This window comes from Canis lupus, chromosome 9, assembly GCF_048164855.1.
Source record: "Canis lupus baileyi chromosome 9, mCanLup2.hap1, whole genome shotgun sequence".
Lineage (NCBI taxonomy): Eukaryota > Metazoa > Chordata > Mammalia > Carnivora > Canidae > Canis > Canis lupus.
Window position 1 is genome coordinate 8,629,929 of NC_132846.1, and position 24,261 is coordinate 8,654,189.

Consider the following 24,261-nt stretch of genomic DNA (forward strand, 5'->3'; position numbering starts at 1 on the left):
TCCCACCAGTTTTAACCTGTGAATTATGTCTGAAAATACAATTTTCCATTTCTGAGCTGATGTCTGGCTCTGCCCACTTTTCCATAAAGTTGAAATGTTTACATGTGAAGCAAGAGGGGAAGCCAATACAAAATAATATAGGAAGTAATCATGAATAAACTCCTAAAGGATTGATCTGATTTTCTTAAGATGGACAACACTTAATGTAATACTTATTTAAATTAACTTTCTTTTTAAAAATATTTTTTCTTTAATTCTATGGATTTTTTAGTAAAGTCATAGAAATATTACCTCATATGTATATAGATGATTTGAGTATTATCACTTTAGCATGTCTCTCTGGAAAAATATTGTTACTTTAAAAATGCTTACTTCAGTGAATGAGAAATCAGAACTTAAAAATAGTTTCTCTAGGCATCTCTATCTTTGCCAGTTTACTTCTAATTTATGTCAGCATGAGTATATACATATCAAGCAATATAGATATATTAGCTCTTAAATATTGTTTTTGACTTGACTAAATCGGAGGGGAAATTTATTTTATGATTAGAATAGGACAAAATCAAATGAGTCATTGATATGGATTAGGTTGGATGGATGGACAGATAGGTAGATAGATAATAATTCACATGCAGAATTCTATCTAATCTTGGCCCATTTATAAAGATTACTGGTAATAATACAATTGTCCAGTGTTTATTTTCCTGAAAATAACTGGAGATTCAATTAATATAATATTGAGTCAACAAGAAAGAACCAGTGCGATATATGGACTATGACAACTTTATCCTCACTTTAAAAAATATAGAGAGCTTTTCTATTTGAATTTTCTCAAAGTTCATTAGGTCTTTACTTGAGGCTGAAAAGACTTAAGTGTTTATGCATTTATGTACATTAGCAAACAGCCTCACCTATCATCAAAGAGACTGCTTATCACAACTGTTTCTTTCTACCTTAGTACCAGAAATGTGGACTTCAAAGAGTGATGCACTTTATTTATATTTTGAAATGAGAATGAAAATTTAAAAAATAGATGGCTAGATGTAACATAAAAGCATGGTAGCAATTAAAGGACAACAATAAAATTCAATTTTCTTCTTATTGTCTCAGTTTCTCCTATCAGTAAATTGAAAATTTAGTACTTTAGTTATATGTCCATTTATTTTAATAAAGATGCATATGAAATATTTGGCAATCCAAGAATAATGGAGTGGTGGTATGGTTCCTAAAAAAACTATTAAAATTTGAAGTTCACTAAATTGCCCTGCTTAAAGTAAAGAAAAAATAAAGGGGAATCCTGATACAGTTAATAATATTAACTATCATTTTTAAAAATTACATACTCATACTTCCGGTAATTTACCTACCAATATGTTGCCATTTATCTAAAAGAAAACTAGCTTTGGTGGGGAATGTAATTATAAACTCAACTTGAAATGTATAAATTTCATTATAAATTACAGGCATGGGATCCCTGGGTGGCTCAGCGGTTTGGTGCCTGCCTTCGGCCCAGGGCATGATCCTGGAGTCCCAGGATCGAGTCCCACATTGGGCTCCCTACATGGAGCCTGCTTCTCCCTCTGCCTGTGTCTCTGCCTCTCTCTCTCTTTCTGTGTCTCTCATGGATAAATAAATATAATATTTAAAAAATATATAAAAAATAAATTATAGGCATATCTTGGAGATATTGCAGGTTCAGTTCCAGATCACTGCAATAAAGTTAATGTCACAACAAAGTAAGTCAAATTAATTTTGGATTTTGCCAGGTAATATAAAAGTTGTGTTTACACTATAGCCTATTAACTGCATAATAGCATTACATCTAAACAAAACAATATACATACTTTACTTCAAAGAGAATGCTTGAGACATCATAATTCCAGACATCAAGTTATATTGCAAAGCTATAGTAGTCAAAATAGTATGGTACTGGCACAAAAATAGACACATATATCAATGGAAAATAAAATAGAAAACCCAGAATTGAACCCACAATTTATATAGTCAATTAATCTTTGACAAAACAGGAAAGAATATTCAATAGGTAAAGAATAGCTTTTGAACAAATGTTATTGGGAAAACTGGATGGCAACACTCAAAGAAATGAACCTGGACCACTTTCTCTACACAAAAAGTAAATTAAAATGGATTAAATAACTAAATTGTGAGACCTGAAACCATTAAAGTCCTGGAAGAGAACACAAGCAGTGACTTCACTGGCATTGGCTATTGCAAATTCTTTCCAGATATATTTCCTGAGGCAAGGGAAAGAGAAGCAAAATAAGCTATTGGGACAGTATCAAAATAAAAAACTTCTACACAATGAAGAAAACAATCAACAAAACTAAAAGGTAACCTTTGGAATAGGAGACAATATTTGCAAATGACATATCTAATAAAGTCTTAGTATCCAAAATATATAAAGAACTTAAAAAACGTAACACTCTAAAAAACAAATAATCCATTTTATTTATTTATTTTTTTTAATGGGATAAGAGTTTTTTTTTTTTTTAATTTATTTATGATAGTCACAGAGAGAGAGAGAGAGAGAGAGAGGCAGAGACACAGGCAGAGGGAGAAGCAGGCTCCATGCACCGGGAGCCCGACGTGGGATTTGATCCCGGGTCTCCAGGATCACGCCCTGGGCCAAAGGCAGGTGCTAAACCGCTGTGCCACCCAGGGATCCAAATAATCCATTTTAAAAATGATAGAAGACATGAACACACAGTTCTCTAAAGAAGATATACAGATGGCCAACAAATGCATGAAAAGATACTCAACATCACTCACTGTCAAGGAAATGCAAATAAAAACAATGAGATATCATCTCACATAAGTCATCATGGCTAAAATCAACAACACAAGAAACAACAGATGTTTGTAAAGATGTGGAGAAAGGGGAATCCTCTTACACTGTTGGTGGGAATGTAAACTGGTGCAACCACTCTGGAAAACAGTATGGAGGTTCCTCAAAAAAAGCTAAAACTAGAACTGCCCAATGAACCAGCAATTAGTCTACTATGTATTTACCCATAGAATACAAAAATACTAATTCAAAGGGATAGAGGCATCCCAATGTTTATAGCAGCATTATCTGCAATAGCCAAATTATAGAAAGATCCAAAATGTCTCAACTATCTACTGACTGATGAATGGATAAAGTAGTGGTGTGTGTGTGTGTGTGTGTGTGTGTATAATAGGATTTTACTCAGCCGTAAAAGTAGAATGAAAACTTGCCATTTGCAATGATGTGGATGGAGCTAGAGTATGTTATGCTAAGTGAAATAAATCAGAGAAAGACAAGTACTATATGATTTTGCTCATATGTGGAATTTAAAAAAAAAAAACAAATGAGCAAAGAGAAAAAATGGAAGAGAGAGGCAGAACAAGACAAAGCCTCTTCACTATAGAGAACAAATTGACAGATGGGAGGTGGGTGGGGAAATGGATTAAATAGTGGATGAGGATTAAGGAACACACTTTTGATGAGCACTGGGTGTTGTTTGTAAGTGTTGAATCACTAAATTGTACACCTGAAACTAATATTACACTGTATAGTAACTAACTGGAATTTAAATAAAAACTTAATAAAAAAGAAAATGATTTCTTGAGGTAGAGTCTACTCCTGCTGTCATGCTGTGAAGATTATTGAAATGGCAATGAAGTGTTCAGAATATTAGATAAACTTGGTTGAGAAAGAAATCGAAGGGTTTGAGAAGATTAACTCCCATTTTGAAAGAAGTTCTGCAGGTAAAATGCTTTTAAACAGCAGCTATCACTTGTTACAGAGAACTCAGTCATGAAAGGAAGAGACAATAGGTGTGGCAAACTTCATTGTTACCTTTTTTCAAAAGATGTATTGATTTGAGAGAGAGCGGGTGTGTGTGTGGGGTGGCGGGGAGATAGAGCCAGGTAGGGTGCACAGAGGGAGAGGTAGAGAGTCTTAAGCATACTCTGAGCTGAGTATGCTTGGAGCCCCACCCAGGGCTCAACCTCATGGGTATGAGATTATGACCTGAGCTGAAACCAAGAGTCAGACGCTTAACTGACTCTGGTGCCTCCATTGTTATCCTAGTGTAAGAAATTGTCAAAAAAATTTTTTAATGAAAATAAATTTGAAAAAAAAAATGCAAAAAAAAAAAGAAGTTATCACAGTTATCACTATCTTGATCAGTCAGCAGCTATCAACATTGAGGCAAGACCCTCTACCAGCAGATTATGACTTACAAAAAGCTCAAGTTAGCTTTTTTAAGTTAGCATTTTTTAGTCATATTTTTTTAAGTTTTAATTGAAATTCTGGTTAGTTCACACAGTGTGTAGTTTCAGGTGTACATATAGTGATTCAACACATCCATACAATACCCAGTGCTCATCACAAGTGCACTCCTATGGGCATTTTAACAATATTTGTTCTTCCAATACATGAGCGTGGAATGCTTTTCCCTTTCTTTGTATCATCTTCAATTTCTTTCATCAATGCTTTATAGTTTTCTGAGTAGAGATATTTTATCTCTTTGGTTAGGCTTGCTCCTATGTCTCTTATGGTTTTTGGTTCAACTGTAAATGGGATTGATTCCTTGATTTCTTTTTCTGCTGCTTCCTTATTGGTAATGTAGAAATGCAACAGAATTTCTGTACCTTGATTTTGTATCCTGCAAATTTACTGAATTTGTATATCAGTTCTGGCAATTTTTTGGTAAACTCTTTCCAGTTTTCTTTTTTTTTTTTTTTTTTAAGATTTTATTTATTTACTCATGAGAGAGAGAAAGAGAGAGAGAGGCAGAGACACAGGCAGAGGGAGAAGCAGGCTCCATGCAGGAAGCCTGACGTGGGACTTGATTCCCTGTCTCCAGGATCATGCCCTGGGCTGAAGGTGGTGTTAAACTGCTGAGCCACCCAGGTTGTCCTCTTTCCAGTTTTCTATACAGAGTATCATGTAGTCTGTAAATACTGAAAGTTTTACTTCTTCCTTACTGGTTTGGGTGCCTATTATTTCTTTCTGTTGTATGATTGCTGAAGCTAGGACTTCCAACACTATGTTAAATAACAGTGATAAGAGTGGACAACCCTATCTTGTTCCTGACAAGAGGAAAAATTCTCAGTTCTTTTCCCCATTTAGGATAATATTAACTGTGGGTTTTTCATATATGTCCTTTCCTACATTGAGGTGTATTTCCTACAACCCTATTTTGTTGAGGTTTTTATCATGAATGGATGTTGTATTTTGTCAAATACTTTTTCTGCATCTATTGAAAGAATCATAGGGTTCTTACCTTTTCTTATATTAATGTGATGTATCACATTACTTGATTTACAAATGTTGAACCAACCCTTGCAGCTCAGGAATAAATCCCAGTTGATCCTGGTGAATGATTCTTTTAACATACTGTTGGATTCAGTTTGCTAGTATCTTATTGAAAAGATGTTCATCAGGGATATTGGCCTATACTTTTCTTTTTTGGTGGAGTTTTTACCTGGATATGACATCAGGGTAATGTTGGTCTCATAAAATGAATTTGGAAATTTTCCTTCCTTTTCTATTTTTGGGATAGTTTGAAAAGAATAAATATTAATTCTTCTGTAAATGTTGGTAAAATTCTGAGTTGCCTTGGTGCCTCAGTCAGTTAACCATCCAACTCTTGGTTTTTGGCTCAAGTTGTGACCTCAGGGTTGTGAAATCAAGCCCTGCATCAGTTCTGCACTCAGCATGTATTATGCTTGAGATTCTTTCCCTATCCCTTCCTTCTGCCCCTCCTCTGACTCAAATAAATAAATAAATAAATTATTATTTTTAATGTGTATCAAATGTTTAGTAAAATTCACCTGTGATATCATCTGGCCCTGAACTTTTGTTTGTTGGGGGATTTTTTATTACTGATTCAGTTTCTTTTCTGGTTAATAGTCTGGTCAAGTTTTCTATTTCTTCCTGTTTCAGTTTTGGTAGTTTATGTGTTTCTAAGAATCTATCCATTTCGTCCAGGTTGTTCAATTTATTGGCATATAGTTTTTATTTTATTTTATTTATTCATTCATGAGAGACAGAGAGAGAGAGGCAGAGACACAGACAGAGGGAGAAGCAGGCTCCATTCAGGGAGCCCGATGTGGGACTGGATCCGGGGTCTCCAGGATCAGGCCTTGGACTGAAGGCAGCACTAAACCGCTGAGCCACCGGGGCTGCCCTGGCATATAGTTTTTCATAAAAATCTCTTATAATTGTTTGTATTCCTGTAGTTGGGTTATTTCTCCTCTCTTATTTGTAATTTTATTCATTTGGATCCTTTCTATTTTTTTTTTGATAAGTCTGTATAGGGGTTTATCAATTTTTATGAGTTTTATTAATTTTTTTCAAATAACCAGCTCCTAGTTTTATCGATCTGTTCTATTTTTTTGTGTGTTTGTTTTTTAGTTTCTATATCATTTATTTCTTCTCTAATCTTTACTATTTTCTTCCTTCTGCTGGCTTTAGGCTTTGTATGTCGTTCTTTTTTTAGGTCCTTGAGTAGGTTGTTTATTTGAGATTTTTCTTACTTCTTGAGTATATTACTATATACTTCCTCTTAGAACTGCTTTTGCTGAATCCCAAAGATATTGAACTGTTATTTTTTCATTTTAATTTGTTTACATATTATTTTCCCTTTGATTTCCTGGTTGACAAGTTCATTGGTTAGGAGCATGTTGTTTAAACTCGTATATTTGTGGTCTTTCCAATTTATTCTTGTGATTGACTTCAAGTTTCATAGTGTTATGGTCAGAGAATATAGATGAAATGATCTCAACCTTTTTGTTCTTGTTGAGGCCTGATTTGTGACTTAGTATATGATCTATTGTAGAGAATATCCCATGGGCACTTGAAAAGAATGTGTATCCTGCTGTTTTGGGATAGAATATTCCAAATATATCTGTGAAGTCCATATGGTCCAGAGTGTCATTCAAAGCCACTGTTTCCCTGTTTTCTTCTGTTTAGGTGACCTGTCCATAGATGTAAGTAGGGTGTTAAAGTCCTCTACTAGTATGGTGTAATTGTCAATGACTTCCTTTATATTTGTCATTAATTAATATATTTGTGTGCTCCCATGTTGGGGGCATAAACATTTACAGTTGTTAGATCTACTTGGATTGTCTCCTTTTTAAAGATATAGTGTCCTTGCTCATCTCTTGTTTTTTGCTGTTGTTTGGTTTAAAGTTTGTCCAATATGAGTGTTGCTATTCTGTCTTTCCTTTGACATTCATTTGCATGATAAATGTTTCTATACTCCCTCACTTTCAATCTGCAGGTCCCTTTAGGTCTAAAATGAATTTCTTGTAGGCAGCATAGAGATTGGTCTTGTTTTTCTCATGCATTCTTGCACCCTATGTTTTTTGATTGAAACATTTATTCCATTTATATTCAGAGTAATTATTGATAGATATGCTTTTAGTGTCATTTTATTGCTTGTTTTGTCATTGTTTCTTGAAGTTTTCTCTGTTCCTTTTTTGTCTTTGTCACTTTAGGTTTTTCCTTTTCACTTCAAGTGTCCCCTTTAATATTTCCTACAGGACTGGTTTAGTGGTCATTAACTCCTTTAGTTTTTGTTTGTCTGGGAAATTATCTCTCTTTCTGTTCTGAACGACAGACTTGCTGGATAGAATATTCTTGGCTGCAGATTTTTCCCATTTAGCACATTGAATATATCATGCTACACCCTTCTTGCTTGTCATGTTTCTCTTTAGAAATCCAGTTGCCTTATGGCTCTTCCCTTGTAAGTTAAGGACTTCTTTTGTCTCGCTGCCTTTAAGATTTTTTTTCTTTGTCACTAATTTGGGCAACCTTAATTTCAAAATGTCTTGGTGTAGGCCGGCTTTTGTTGATTTTGATGGGAGTTCACTGTGCCTCCTGGATCTGGATTTGTTTCCTTCCCCAGATTAGGAGAGTTTTCAGCTATGATTTCCTTAAATAAATATTCTGCATCTTTCTCTTTCTCTTCTTCTTATGAGATTCCTATAATATGAATGCTACTATATTTAATGGAGTCTCTTCAGTTCGCTCAGTCTATTCTTGTACGCATAATTCTTCTTTCTCTCTTTTGTTCAGCTTCATTATTTTGTATTATTTTGTGTTCTATATCACTTATTCATTCCTCTACTTCTTCCAGTATTGTGTTCATTTCATCAAACATGTTTCCAATCTCAGTATTGCATTATTCATTTCTGACTGATTCTTTTTTAACTGTTTTATCTCTGCAGAAGGATTTCCCTGAAGTCTTCCATTCTTTTCTCAAGCCCAGTGAGTATCCTTATAATTGTTGCTTTAAATTCTCCATCAGGCATGTTACTTACATCTGTTTTGCTTCAGTTTCCATTCCTGACTTTATCATGTTCTTTCATTTGGGATGAATTCTTCTATCATGGTCTTTTGTTTAAGTCTCTGCCTTCTTCTGTTTTAGAAAAGCCCATTATGTTTCTTGCTCCTGAGAGTAATGGCTTTATAAAGAAGAGGTCATGTAGTGTCCAGGACCTCATGCCTCAGGGAGTGTCTCTGGTGTGGGCTATGTGTGCTCTGCTATTGTGTTTTGAATGCTCTGTCCAGCAGTTGGCTAGCAGGCTCTCCTTGCCTGCTATGGGCAGTGTTTGGTCCTTGGCCCTAATATGGTGAGTTTTAATTGGGTGTGCTACGGTCTGCTTGTTATACGAGCCTTGACACAAACTCCACCAGTACTGAGCCCCTGTAGAACAATCTGGTCAGGAGAATATAGTGTGGGCAGGGGTATCTGCTGGTCTTCTAGGGGAGGGTCCTGCTGCCCTGGGACTGAGACAAGATTAACTGAGAAGGGCAGTTGCTCCAGAGCACAGTGGGATAGGACTTAGTATAATCAAGTTAGGCAGCCAGTGATGGCACTACCCTGCTTCCAGAAGGTGGCTTTCTGTTTCTGCTGAGGGGCAGGGAAGGAAAGTGGCACCAGCCAACTCGCTTTTTTCCCAAACAGGCATCTCTGTGAACACTGTCTCTCAGGGAGTCACTCCAAAAGAAGCAAATAATCTCCCCTCTGTGTGCCTCAGGCATTCTTCAGATTACTGTTTCCATGCCCTCTTCCTCAAGGTTGCTTGCCTGCCTTCTCTCCAAGAGGAGCACAGTGCCCTCAGAACTCTCTCAGCCAAGCCTACAGACCTTTAAAACTCAGGTCTTTAAGCCCTGCTGATTGCAAGAACTAACAAAAATCAGCTCCCTCATCTTCCCACCCAGTGGCTTAAGGGAAGTGTTCTCCTTTTATGTTCCTCTATGTGCTCCTTTCTCTCTTACTTTTCTCTGTAACAATGGCTCCCTTCCCTCTGCAGCACCCACAATATGTTTCTCCCCTAAATCATGTCACTGCAACTCTTACATTATATTCTCTCCCTTTAATTGTGGAGTTTGTTCTGTCAGCCTTCCAGTTAATTTCTGGGATATTTGGAATGATTTGCTAGTTTTCTAGCTGTGTTAGAGGTATGAGATGAGCGTAGGGTCTTCCTACTCCATTGCTGTCTTAGCTTTCAGGCTCCACTTCTAATTCTAGTTCTCTTGCTATTTCCACCACACTTGTAGTTATGTCCTTCATTGAGGTCTTGAACCCCTCAGAGCCATCCAAACATTTGGAACCAGCTTCTTCCGAATTCCTGTTAATTTTGATATTTTAACCTCTTTCTGTGAATCATGAATGTTCTTAATGGCATCTAGAATAATGAATCTTTTCCAGAAGATTTTCAATTTACCTCGCCCAGATCCATCAGCAGAATCACTATCCATGGCAGTTATTGCTTTGTGAAATGTATTTCTTAAATAAGACTAGAAGTAGAAATTAGTTGTTAACCCAAGCCCTACAAAATGGACATTGTATTAGCAGTCATGAAAACAACATTAATCTCATTGAACACCTCCATCAGAGTTCTTGGGTTACCAGATACATTGTAAATGAGCAATAATTTTTTGAGAGATTTTTTTTTTCTGGGTAGTAGGTCTCAACAGTGGGCCTAAAATATCAGTAAGCCATGCTATAAAAAGATGTATCACCCAGGCTTTATTATTTTATTTATAAGGCAGAGGCAGAGTCCATTTAGCTTAATTCTTAAGGACCCTAGGAATTTTAGAATGGTTAAAGAGCACTGCCTTCAACTTAGTCACCAGCTACATTAGCCCCTAATGAGTCTGTGTATATTTTGAAGCTTTGAAGCAGGTATTGATTTCTATATCACATCTTCTTTCAAAATAAGGCTGTATTGAAAATTGAAAAAAAGTTCCAAAACAACATTGAAAATATATTGTTTAGTGTAGCCCCCACCTTCATTATTATCTTAGCTCAATCTTCTAAGTAATTTGCTGCAGCTTCTTCATCAGCAGTTGCTGTTTCACCTTGCACTATTATGTTATGGAGATGGCCTCTTTCCTTCAACCTCATTAACCAACCTCTTCTAGCTTCAAACTTTTCTTCTGCAGCTTCTTTATCTCTCAGCCTTCATAGACTTGAACAGAGCTAGGACTTTGTTCTGAATAAGCTTTGCCTTAAGGGAATGTTGAAGCTGGTTTGGTCTATCTAGATTACTCAAACTTTCTGCATATTAGCAGTAATGCTGTTCTTTTTGTTTTGTTTTGTTTTAATCATTTGTGTTCACTAGAATAGCACATTTTCTTTGCAATTACAAGTTGGTTGTTTGCCCAAAGAGGCCTACCTTTTGCCCTATCTTGGCCTTTGACATGCCTTACTTACTAAACTTAATAATTTCTATCTATTGATTTAAAGTGAGAGAGCTGTGACTTTTGCTTTTGCTTGAACACTTGGAGGCCATCACAGGGTTATTAATTGGCCTAATTGCAGTGTTGCTATATCTCAGGGAATGGGAATACCCAAAGAGAGGAAAAGAGATGGGGGAACAGCCTGTTGGTGCATGAGTCAGAATCCATACAACATTTATTAATTAAATTCATTGTCTTATATAGGCACAGTTTGTGCACCCCCAAATAATTACAATAGTAACATCAAAGATCACTGATAACAGATCATCATAACAAAGTAATATTAATTTAAGGATAGAAATATTGCAAGAGTGGTGCCTGGATGGTTTAGTCAGCTAAGCATCTGCCTTGGTCTTGGATCACGATCCCAGGGCCCTCCTCACTGGGCTCCTTGCTTGGCAAAGAGCATGCTTCTCCCTCTCCCTCTGCCCTTCTCCCTCCTTGATCCCACACACTCTCTCAAATAAATAAAATCTTTTTAAAAATTAAGAAAAAAAATATTGCAAGAATTACCAAAATGTGACACAAAGACACAAAAACAAAACAAGAAAATCCTTTGGGAATAATGACACCAATAGATTTGCTTGACACATGGTTGCTAAAAACCTTCAATTTGCAAAAAATACAATATCTGCAAAGCACAACAAAATACCCAGGACCTTGGGTATATATTTAGTGTTAGATGAAGATGAAATTCCTTTATGTCTTCATTTAATTAATTTGCAGGGAGAATAATCAATAAACTAAATAAAAATGATATACTACATATTTCACTTAAATATTAAAAAATAATATTATAAAGTATAAGAGAATAGTTATAATAGATAATAATTATAGAGTATAAGATTATAATTATAATAGATAATAATTATATTCTAAACAGTCCATAACATCCATCTGACCAGTAATAGATTTGAGAAATGAGTACTAGAATTCTTAAAATATATTTTTTAAATGGTGTTAGAAGAAAGCACAATGAGACATACAACTATAAGGTTTTAAGATAAAGAAGTCTACTTAGAAAACTCTATAAATATTTAGTAATATTTTCTTTCTCTATAACAAGGGAAGCAAATTCATAATTTGCTAAAGTTTATACTTTGTATCATTAAAAAAGACAAATACATTTTGGATAGAAGTGGTTTTCTACATTTAATACACATCCTTTTTTGTTATCTAGAAATTTGCGGTTCCTTATCTAAAGAATAACATCAAAATATAACTAAGGAATTCTTCACTGAAAAAATGAACTATGATTTACACATTAGGTTTGATGGAAAACACGAGCCAAACAGGGGGAAAGAAAAATTGGAGTGAGGTCACAAATCAGAGGCAATCTTTTAGGAAGATGGATAATATATGAGCAGAAGGGAAAAAATGTGTTTGGAAGTTTTGTAATTTAGCTTAGTATAACACATAATTCATAGACAAATTGGTTTCAATACTTAAAGCTTCATAATGTCCCGATTTCTTTATATTAAAATCATATTTCATTCTGTATTTGCAAATATTCCAATTTTTTAGGCACTATTTATTCACTATGCTTTTATTTGTCTCTCTTCTTCTTTACAATTTAAGCATTAGCATCCTCCATTTCCTTCACATCAGCACATCCCTGGCTTCCTGATATTTGCTTATTATCACCTCCATTGGAGAAAACCAAAAAATAAATCAATAATAAGAAATATATACACTAGTCACTTATTTTAAATGTTAACCATGCTGCTAAAACTTTAAATAAGAAAAGAAGTTTAAAAATATAAGCTCTAATAAAGCTTCAGGATTTTCTGTGAAATTTAACTACCTAAATAGTGACATTTTAGCAAACATCTTTTAGGGGTGAGATTGCAATTTAAAGGAAGGCTATCTTTTAGTTTATTGTCAATAAGTGGAGGAGTATTTGCAAATATTATTTTTCCTACTGATACTATTAAAAACCCCAAAGGAAAAAAAAAAAAAAAAAAACAAAGAAACTGAGATCTTGAGAAAATATAGTATTTATGCCTAGGGTATAACTTTAAAAATTATTCAATGAATTAAATTTTAATATTCTTTTTTTTTAAATATTTTTTTAAGATTTTATTTATTTATCCATGAGAGACACACAGAGAGAGAGACAGAGACAGAGACAGAGACACAGGCAGAAGGAGAAGCAGGCTCCGTGCAAGGAACCCGATGTGGGACTCGATCCTGGATCTCCAGGATCACACACACCCCAGGCTGCAGGCGGTGCTAAACCGCTGCACCACCAGGGCTGCCCAAATTTTAATATTCTTAACAGTTTATTTCAAAGATTTGAATTTTGTCTATTTTGGGAGGACTATATATAATATATATTTATACATATATAATGTGTATAGTATTCATTATATATGTTTATGTAATTATATATAGCATAATTGTGTGTATATATACATATGCAAAATTAGGGTATAGTATTTTGAGGTCTATTATCTAAAATCAGGAATAAAAAAAGACATTAGCTCCTATTTAGACTGAATGTAAGAGAATTCCCAAGTAGATAGCAGAATGTGCTAAGGGAGAATGTGAGCTTCTCTTCACTACCTATATTTAAAGTTGTATTGTTGGTTTAGAAAAGACAAAAAGTAGCCCTGCCTACATTTAAAGGCAGAATCTGTTAGACATCCTCAAACTTTGGGTTTTCACGAATGAGAAAGGCTGACAATATTTTCATTTTCTAAGAAAGATAACACTGAAAATGGTAACTGTGATTATCTCTGGAAATGACAGTAAATTTAAAGGATACAGAAGGGATATATATTCACTTTTTATTCTGTATTCTTAGATATTACTTGTTTTATAAGAACTTCTAACCATTTTGCATAAAAGTATTAAAAATGAAATAAAAGTACTATTCAAGATTTATTATATTTACTTACCTGATGATAGTATATTTATATCTCTGTGTCTAAATAACATAATCACTTAATAATAGAATTATTTAAAGTAAAATAATTTAGTAATAAAAACTCATTATACTGTTTTTATTTTATTGTTTTTCAATGGGTCCATTAATACAACCATAATGATGACAGTGGTAGCTAACAGTGAAAAACACATATTAGATGCTAAACACCGTTTAAGAGACATATATACACATAAGTGTGTATACCTGTTTATTTAATCCTCAAGAAAAAATAAAAATAAAAACTATAACACAAGTAATACTTAATTTTCCCATCGAATACGGAGAAACCTAAGCTTAAAGAGACTTAATAACTTACCCAAGATCTCACAATTATATAAATGAAACAGGATCAAACACAGCCAGTTGTTACTAAGTGGCCTCCATCCTTAATATTTTATGTATGTAAGGTATTGCACAAATTCTAAATTTCACAGGGAAGAATCTGTGAAACTAGTGAAAGCAAAGACAGTGCAGACACAAATTTTGAAAATTCTTGGGGGAAAATACAAATAGTAAGGTTGGTTTTTAAAAAAATGTGGTTACACTCATACTGGATCTCAAGAGAAGGATGCCTAACAAATGTTAGGATTTTTGTGTTTCCCTATATTTCAGGTTAGTAAAGAATTAAAGATTTACTTTTTCTAGTAACTTATTTTTTCTCAAGTTTATATCACTATTGCAAATAGATATACTTCAAGTATCCTGTTGTTATCAAATGACATTTTAGGTAAACACAGCAACTTAATATTTTGATATTTTAGTTGCCATGAATGCGTTTCAAGTCTATATATTTTAAATGTGATGATATTCTAACAATAAATATACATTTATATATACGCACATATGTTCATGTGTGATAAAGTTTCTAGTGGCCGTCTGGTAAATTTAAGATTTTGATAAATTGGTATACACATATTAGTTAAAATTTTTAACAATAATAGCAATATTTAGTGATAATGACACATTTTGAGCTCTTATTATTGATCAGGCTATCTGATGTATGTATTAAGAGTCCTAATTTAAAAGCAATTTTATATTCATTAAATTTTTACTATTTTGATTTTAAATATATTTTCAATATAGTTTTAAAAATTTATTAGCAGGGCAGCCCCGGTAGCGCAGTGGTTTAGCGCCGCCTGCAGCCGGGGGCGTGATCCTGGAGACCTGGGATCGAGTCCCACGTCGGGTTTCCTGCATGGAGCCTGCTTCTCCCTCTGCCTGTGTCTCTGCCTCTCTCTCAAATAAATAAATAAATAAATAGATAAATAAATAAATAAATATTTATTAGCATCCAAAGCTTCCAGACCTTGAAGTATGATTTCAGTTATAGATTATTGGACATGATGAGATTCTCCGAATATGGGAGAGAACAATAATGACTAGTCCAAAAAATCGCTACTGATTTTTGTTTTGTTTTGTTTTGTTTTGTTTTGAATTTTGTAGTGAATGCTTTGTCTGTTTGGCTCTGTAAGAGCACCATCTGGTGGCACCCAAGACTTTCAAAATAATATGTAGACATCATTGTTGCCAGTGATTTTGTGGTGGATAACATAAAACTTGCTAGAATGTAGATTTATATCTTTTAGATTTGTTTATTCTAAGTTCAACCAGACATTTATTATTTTGAGTGAATAATCCATACATGAAGTCAAATTCCATTAACAAAATACATAAAAGACTTTCCACAGGAGAAAAAATACCTTTTCTTGATTACTGATTATTAGACAGAAGTTTACAATGACTAGGGCTTAATCACAGGGAAATCAGTTTGCTTCAAATTGAAATGTGTATATCCCTGCTAAAACTATATTTAGGAGCAGAGAAGCTGTTATCAGACAAGGTTCACTGCCAAATATTCTGCTTATTCCAGTCCTTTGTGTTGCAAGATATTTAATAATTGCAGTAACTTTTTACTGAAAATAATACTAAATGTTAGGATTATTTTAATTGAACTTTAGAAACATCTGTTACATTCAGTCTTACCAGTACTATCCTCATAAAAGTAGCCTTTATGTAGCAAAATGTTTAGAATAGTAAGTGGCTGGCTACCTTGTAACAAGATACAGCTCCAGCAGAATATGATGTCAAATTTAACAAAAATACTAAAAAAAAAAATACTATACTGTTTATATTGTTATAAACTTATAATAAATAATTGTTATTTATTGTAGGAATATAAGGAACCAATTTTAGTAAGTCTTAATTTTTTTTCCTGTATTAAGATAAAGTATGCATCAGTATTTCTTCCATTTTGGTTAAAGATGTGCTTGTTCTCCTATATCAAGTGGATAATTAAAATTTACATATATGTGTACATTCTGTAGATTTTTAGGTCAGCAAATTTCTTCCCAACACATGTTCTACAATCCAAAATATTATAAAATAATTTATATCAATTTTTACTTTTTATTGGCAAATTTTAAAATAACCAAGAAAAGACCAGGGTAAAGAATTTAAGTTCTGAAATTGGGCTATCTGGATCTAAATCATGGCTATGCTCCTTTCTAATTAGATGCTCTTGAACAAATTATTCTCTAGACCATAGTTTCCTTACCTATAAAATGTGGATAAAAGCTTCAATTTCAGAAAGTTGTAATAAGAATTAAATGATTTATTTTTTAAAGGATTTTAAGAGAGAGAGAGAGAGAGGCAGAAGAGACATAGGCAGAGGGAGAAGCAGGCTCCACACAGGGAGCCTGATGTGGGACTGGATCCCAGGACCCCGGGATCATGCCTTGGGCTGAAGGCAGATGCTCAACCACTGAGCCACTCAGGTATCCCACATTAAATGATTTAGTACAGATAAAGAGCCTACTTTTATCAAAGCATTAAATAAATAATAATATGTACTGAAATGTTTTATTAAGAGGTATTTATTTGACTCTACTTTTCCTATGGAAATACATTTAACTGATACTCTTTTTGTCTCTTGATGCAGTGTAAGAGTGATTTTATGCAGTGTAAAATATATTTCTGTGGCAGAATTTTTTAACTATTGCAGAAAATGAATTCCACATTCCTTGGCCATTGGCAAGTCCCCGGCTTTGTTTCCATTGTCTGTGATCCCTCTTTGTCACTACAGTATGTTGAACAAATATTTCTAGGTCTTATCTGTGTAATGACACATAAAGGTTTGGGAAACATTGCTCTAAGTTGATGATGTGAAACAATCATACATTACTATTTCAGTAATTTATCATGTTGTTAGAAAGGCTTAGGGTTTAAAATTCATCATAAGAAAACCCAGGCAAATTCCAAATTGGAGATTTTAAACAAATGGTTCATGTACGCAAATGCATGGAATTCTAGTGAGTATCTCTGATTGCCTCACTGAAGGATCATTTTCAATTTCTTTTATTAATAGTTGGTCTTTTCATAACACCAGGTTTTAGAATTCTAGTTTTTTTTTCCGTAAAAATATGCTCTTCTTCATAAGATTCAACATCTTTTACCTATTTATAAAAATGTGTTTTCATTCTGTTTTTTTTAAAAAAAAAAAAACAACTTCACAGTGCTTGACTCACTATTGATTTTTTTTTTTCAGATATCATCTCACTCAAATCTACTTTTAAGTATTTCACGTTGGTATGGCCTAGCAAATCAAAACAACAATTTATGTAGCAAGTAAATTAAATTTCCATCCATGAAACCAATTCAGAAAAATAAAAATTGAAAGGATAAAGAGAATATGTTATTTTGATATGAATGTGTATATAGTCTAAGCCGGAGCTGAATAATTTTACTTTGAAAATAACGAGTTAATGGGAAAAACAACTTTGTGCCAAATTGATTGCACTTATTAAGATTTGGATATAACCAAATAATTTAGCAGGTTCCATATTCTTCCATCTGATTTTTGCATATATGTATTCATTACCTAAGGATAATACTGTTTAAATAGGAATAAAATTTTATAGAGCAAGAGATTACAGAAATGAGTTGTGTACAAATAAAGCACAAATAAACTAAGGTTATCTAAAAGTATAATGAACTGTTGATTAATAATACATTAGCAGTTAACACAAAAATCAAATTAGTCATCTAAAGAAGTTTGCATATATATGTTTCCCTTGTCATTGATGGGGCTGTAATAGTTTTTAAAGCAAGTATGCCTGTATGATGAGTTCATTTGGTATTCAGTGTAATAGCACAGATAATAATGAAGTCATTTGGCTTCCATTATATAAACATTAGATAATGGATACCTATATTAAAATGCAACTTTTATGTTTGTGCTTATTTTTGTCTTCATTTGTACACAGTACTAAATCTTTAAAGTTGAGCTTTTATGCAGATTGTTGACATTTATAACTCTGGATCTCAAGTGAATTTTATGGACAAAAACATTCCATTATACTGTTTTAGACTCCAAGATAAACAACAGTTGGATTTGTTAAAAAGGGTGCTCTTATATTATTACCAGTTGTCTAATCTAATTCTCCCTCTCTCATGTTTTGTTGGTTTCTTTAACGGAAGCAAACATCCACAAAAACATCTTGACAAAATATACCGTTACATATTTTAAATGTTTGATTTTATTTTTTATTTCTTGGGTTTTAATTTTAATTTTAAAATTATAATAAGAGTTTTCATTTCCAAAGGTTGCTACATCCAGCTAGAGGATAATGGTTTAAAATGACGAGTACTTTCAGCTCCTTTTTCTATTGAATGAAGTTATTTCTGCCACATGAGATGGCAAAAACTCTTTGAAGAGAGCAAGGACTATGCTTATTATACTGCTACATGTTTGTGTTTCTAAGTAATTGCACATTTCACAGTTTGGAGGCACCAAATATAGGCTGATTTTCTAATGTCAAAAAAAACAAGCAGATACACCAAGCATATTAAATTTTTTTGTATATTATATATGCAAAATTTTTGTAAAACCTCATTGTTGTGTATGTATATTAAAACATATAGCTAAAGGGAAAGTAAATAGATAATTATAATTACGTATTAAGCAATCATAATTTTGGAATAAGAATTGTGCAATTTGTATTACTCTTCATTTTTCGTGGCCTGTTACAGAGAATTCCAAAGTAAGTTTTACTTAAACTATGGAGAGGATAGGAGGTTTAGATTAAACTCTTTTGAAAATGCTTTCTCTGCATAATGAGAAAATCCTAAGTATGACACAGCCTTCAAAGTTGATAAGAATGAAAGAAGAAAGGGATTGGTAGAAGGAGATTACAATTAATGAATAGAATTGGTAAATCAGTTCCTGTGTTTTATCACTCCCTTCTTCCTTTTCTGAAAGCATTCACTATAAGCCTATCCTTCCTTTAGGTCTCAGATTTGGAAAGTAAGCCCCTCTAGCCCTCCTTGGATTGGATGCACCTCAGACAGATTTTCTAATCTCCATCTGCATTTAAACTAATGTGATAGGTTGTTTTAAGAGTACAAAACAAAAAATAAAAGAAAGAAAGAAAAAAAGAAAGAAAGAAAGAAAAAGAAAAAAAGTCATCCAGGCTCACTAACACAGACAAGTAGTTGTAAAACAGAATAGTATTTTAACTGCTGTTTCAGATAATGGTGGATATTCTTTGGTACTACAGCAAAATTTAACAGTGGTAGTCATCTGCATTGTGAAATCTAAAAACATACCAATGAAGTTTTCATAAGCTGCTGTATGAAACTCCTTTGACCTATCTGGCATTTTGGATAAATGGATCTTTTATCTATATACGATGTTGTCATTATCACACTTTGGTCATTTAGAAAATAGTGAAAATACAGATTTGCTGACTTATACAGGTATCAAAATGATGATCATTTCATCATAAACAATAAAAAATTCATATCTGTTAATATCACTAATAGTCACATCAAAAAACCTTTAAGTATTGGCATGCTCTGAAGCTCAAGGTGGCAGATACAAGTTTTCCAAAATTACAATTTTCATTTCAATGGTTGAATATTATTATTGGTAACAAATATCATCAGTTGGGTTTTTTTGAAGTGTCAGCCTTTCTTAGCTTATTTGTTAGAAAATGTCTACCAAATACCCGTGTATGAATACCAGTAGTTTGTCTGTCAATTGTCATTTCACGTGAAAATGGTTTTGTATGAAAAAAAGGCATACAAGCACTTTTCTTCACCACCATCATATTTAAGTATATAGTAGATATGCTTTATGCAGTCTTCTCATTTTATAACACAGAATATTAAAAAGACATATTCACATGGTCAGTTTTACTTCTTTTACTCCAAATTTTTACTGCTTCATCAAGGATATTCTTAAGTGAAACTAGCTTTTTATTTTATGCTTCCTTACTACAAATGTGTGGCAGTGTAAAATCAAAATCATCAGTTAGCATTTCTGGTAAAAGGTAAACTTAACATCATATTAGCTTTTCAATATGATGCATTGACATAGACACAGTATCACTTCTATGACATTCTCACTAAAAATTCATAACCTAAATTGAATCATTGATAAAGAAAACCCAAATTGAAGATCATCCTGCAAAATAGCTGTTCTAGTCAAGAGTCAAAGCAAAAGTCAAAGCTAAGGATCTGATTCAATAAAAAGTAGACTGAGGAATATGGCAGCTAAATGCAAATGTTATTCTGTTTTGAAATCTGGACCAAGAAAATGTTTCTCCTCATTAATAGGAGTTTTTTAAAAAACAAAAATACAAAAAGGAAAATTCTGTCATATATGTGTGATAACTCTATATACCCCAATGAAATATTTTATCATGATTTACTTAAAAATATAAGCACTAGGATATCAAAGCCATAATAGATTATTAATAACTTATAAAGTGCAAGAGTAGGACAAAACCCAAACATATCCAAAGAATGGCTAGCAACTTAATGCAGTAAACTGACTAATAATATATCCTTGAGATTTTTATTAATTTCTGTATTAGCTCTTTCTTGAAATATAAAAATAAAGGACAGCCCTGGGAAGTCATACAGCTAGTGATGACTGACTATATTGGGTCTATTCGTTGATACACTGGAACAATAGCAATCATGAAAGCCACAACATGGAAGATCATTAAAAATAAGGCTGAACTGTTTATAGAGATACCCTCCCACCCTCTGGCCCCCATTCTCTACCTTGCTTCTCTCAGTTTTGTTTGTTTTTAATATCAGTATATTTTGATTGTTGGAACAAGATTTAACACTATTGTTTCACTATGATATTTATTATCTTTGCTGATATTGACATCATAGTCTGTGTAGTCAGCATTTCTCTTTCAATTTTTTCCCTGAGGCCCTGGGTTTCCTAGTATATAGCTAAAGTGATCTAGAAAACCCAGAAGTAGTTTTTAGACACATTATTTACCCTTGGGAGCAAACAATACCACTGTCAACTACAATAAAAATGGTTTCTTTATAAATTTCTTCTGTTCTCTCCTACCAGGATGGGAAATACAAAGATATCAGTCCTCTTATATTCTCTTTCTAATTTAGATTCTAGTCTCTTGCATATAGAGTAGATTTTGTCTTTTGTTTTTCAATTGTTGCATTTACATATAATTTTCATTTAAATTCAATTTCCTGTAGACTCTAAGCCATCACCTATATGATTGATAGATAGCAACAATAATTATTTGTCCATATCTTCCAGTGGGTAATCCTGTGTGTTCTCATAATTGTGAGGTAGTCTTTATCTCTCCCATGATCTTCTTGTAGTTCTTGCTCTGACTCCCTTTGGCTGTGCTTGTTGTCCTAGAAAACTAGTGAAGTAGTAACAAAAATCTCTTGACCAAAACAATAATGAGCTTTAAGACGCAATTTAATCTCTTTCACACACAGCAATTTTCATTTATAAAATATAATATTTAACATCAGCATTTAGAGTTAAAGTTGATTTTGTAGCTTTCCAAAAAAAATTTTTTTTTTAAATTTGGGTAACTGAAGTTCTACTGGTGAATTTTCTTAAAGAAAAATATTTTTGTTTCAAAGGTTGTTTAATCTTTGCATCTAGAGACATGAAACTACTTGTAATTTTACTCTCATCTTATTTTATATTTTAAAGTTTTAAATAGGGCTTAGTAATCAGCCAGAACACAGGTTTGGAAAGTTGACCCATTTTTGGTCATCATGATTTTCCTTGGTCACAGAATAGAAGATTTAATCCTGACTTCTATTTACAGATCATCTAGATTTCTGATGTGGCACTCAATGAATAATATGTTGCAAGGTATTATGTCTTTCCTTCTTTCCCCATAAAGAGTCCATGGTTCTTCTACAAATGTAGATGTGTGTGGATTTTGTCAGAGCCTTCCATAAATTGCTTCAGACCTATTTAATTTGCAGTAATGACAATTTATAACCATTATTTCTGTAACCATGCTTTTGGTTTAATGTGCCTCTTAAGCATTGTACTGAATGTGTAGAAGACATTTTCCAGGCATTTAATTCAAAACAGGAATCCCTGAATTTTAAAGTATTTCTAAATTTGTGTCATCTGTGGTACATTTTTCCAGTGATCATCAAGGCAATAGAAGACAGTGTTTAGGCGGACTAGAAAGCTATTAGTAAAAGAGAAGGCAGGTGTGTGCAGTAGAATGGCAAAATGCAAAACTGGGGGTGGAAGGTGTTGTGATATACTATTAAAAAGATTGATTGGTCTGCTAATCACTGCATGTTCCAAGTCTGTGAATCATCTGATTTTCTTATGATATCAAAACAAGAAACATATAAATAGAAGATAAGAGAAAAATAAAGCATGTTGAATAGGCTATGAAAGGAACTCACCAATTTACTCATTTAAGGGGAAAAAAAGGAAAAATCAATACATAACATTTTAAAGGAATACGTTGGGATGCCTGGGTGGCTCAGCGGTTGAGTGTCCACCTTCAGCTCAGGTCGTGATCCTGGAATACCAGATTGAGTCCCACATCCCGCTCCTTGCATGGAGCCTGTTTCTCCTCCCTCTGCCTATGTCCCTGCCCCTCTCTCTGTGTCTCTCATGAATAAATAAATAAAATCTTAAAAAAAAAAAAAAGAAGTATCTTTACATAGAAAAAAAAACAAACAAAACCAAATTCAATAGCTGTAATCTCTAATATAATGCAGATTGGAAGCCAAGTTGCTTAAGGGATGGAATCAGACTAATTTGGGCTCAGATTTGGCTCTGTTGGTTACAAAATGTGATTTCAGGAAAGATCTGTAACCTCTCTGATCTTCTGATCCTCAGGAGTTCTTAGAATCTCCTTCATAGCAATATTAGGAGGAACAAAATGAGAATAATGTATAAAAGTGCGTGGCACAGAGTTGGTGGCAAGTAATGGGTTGCTATTATCATTAGTAGTAGGAACAGTATCACAAGGTCAGGAAAAAAATCATAATGCCCTCTTCAGCACTAAACTCATCTTTTTTTTACAATACTTTCTACTTGATAGGCCCAGTGCAAGATGGTCATATCCAGAGACTCTTAAATTTTAATCACTGCTGATGAATTATATAGTGCAGGAGCTGCTCTGAAGGCAGCTTTTGGAATGGAGACTAAACTTTCACTAGTGGTTGGACGTGGATAAATTAATTTATCTTTTCATCTCGGGTGAGCCCTTGGAGGAAATCATTATCATAAAACATTGTAAATCTATAGACTTGGCAGCTTTTGCCCTGCAGAGTCTCAGGACTTGAGTAAATATGGAGATTTAGAGATTTACTGTCTTTTCCTTTGAAGAGGTTATTTCCCTTGGTAGGGAAAGAGGGACATGGCAATAGGAAAAAAAAAATTCTTGTTTTAACTTTGAACCTGAACCAGCTTTGAAATACATATATCTTTTTACCAGGATAGCTTTCACAGCTGCAAAGCCATTTTTATTAAATTACAATATTAAACTTTAGAGCAAAGATGAGCTGCGGGACAAGGTCTAATTCAATATATGCACCACCTATCAAGAATCAACATTAAAGGCTGTGAACCATTATCAGCATTTTCCTCTGAGACCTGGTGAAACAGAGAAACATCATTAGTATACATTGTCAAGCCAAGAAATTGAAAATGGAAAATAAAAGTAGACATTCAGCCTAAAAGTCAAAAGTTGCATTTGTTTGTAACAATTTTTTTAAGAAAATTGTTTGAGTGGATTCTCACAATAATTATTAGTCTATCTAAATTTATCCTGAGATGCACATAATTTAAGCCATTATATATTCTTTAGATATACATCGGTATCATGTGATTCAATAAAATCATTTTAGAAAGCCTCCTGACAAATGTCTAAAGGGGGACACTCTTTAACAGAGAACATGCATCCTTAAAGTTAAGAAATTTTCCATCTGGAATCAATTCTGCATGACAGCACATAATAATGAAGTAGGATTCAAGCATAGTAGTATCTTGCACATAGAATGGAAGAAAGTGAAGGAAAGTAAGTTTTAGAAGGTATATAATGATTACTCTGAAATGGAAGAACTTGTGGCATCGGATAAGTCGGATTGTTTGTGTTTCTCTACGTGTGTCTGAGAGAGAGAGACTGAAATGAAGGAAATGAGAGGGGATGTATGTATGTGCCACCATGATCCAAACTCTCCAACCTTGGGATGCCTGGGTGGCTCAGCAGTTAAGTGTCTGCCTTTGGCTCACATCGTGATCCTGGAGTTCCTGGATCCAGTCCTA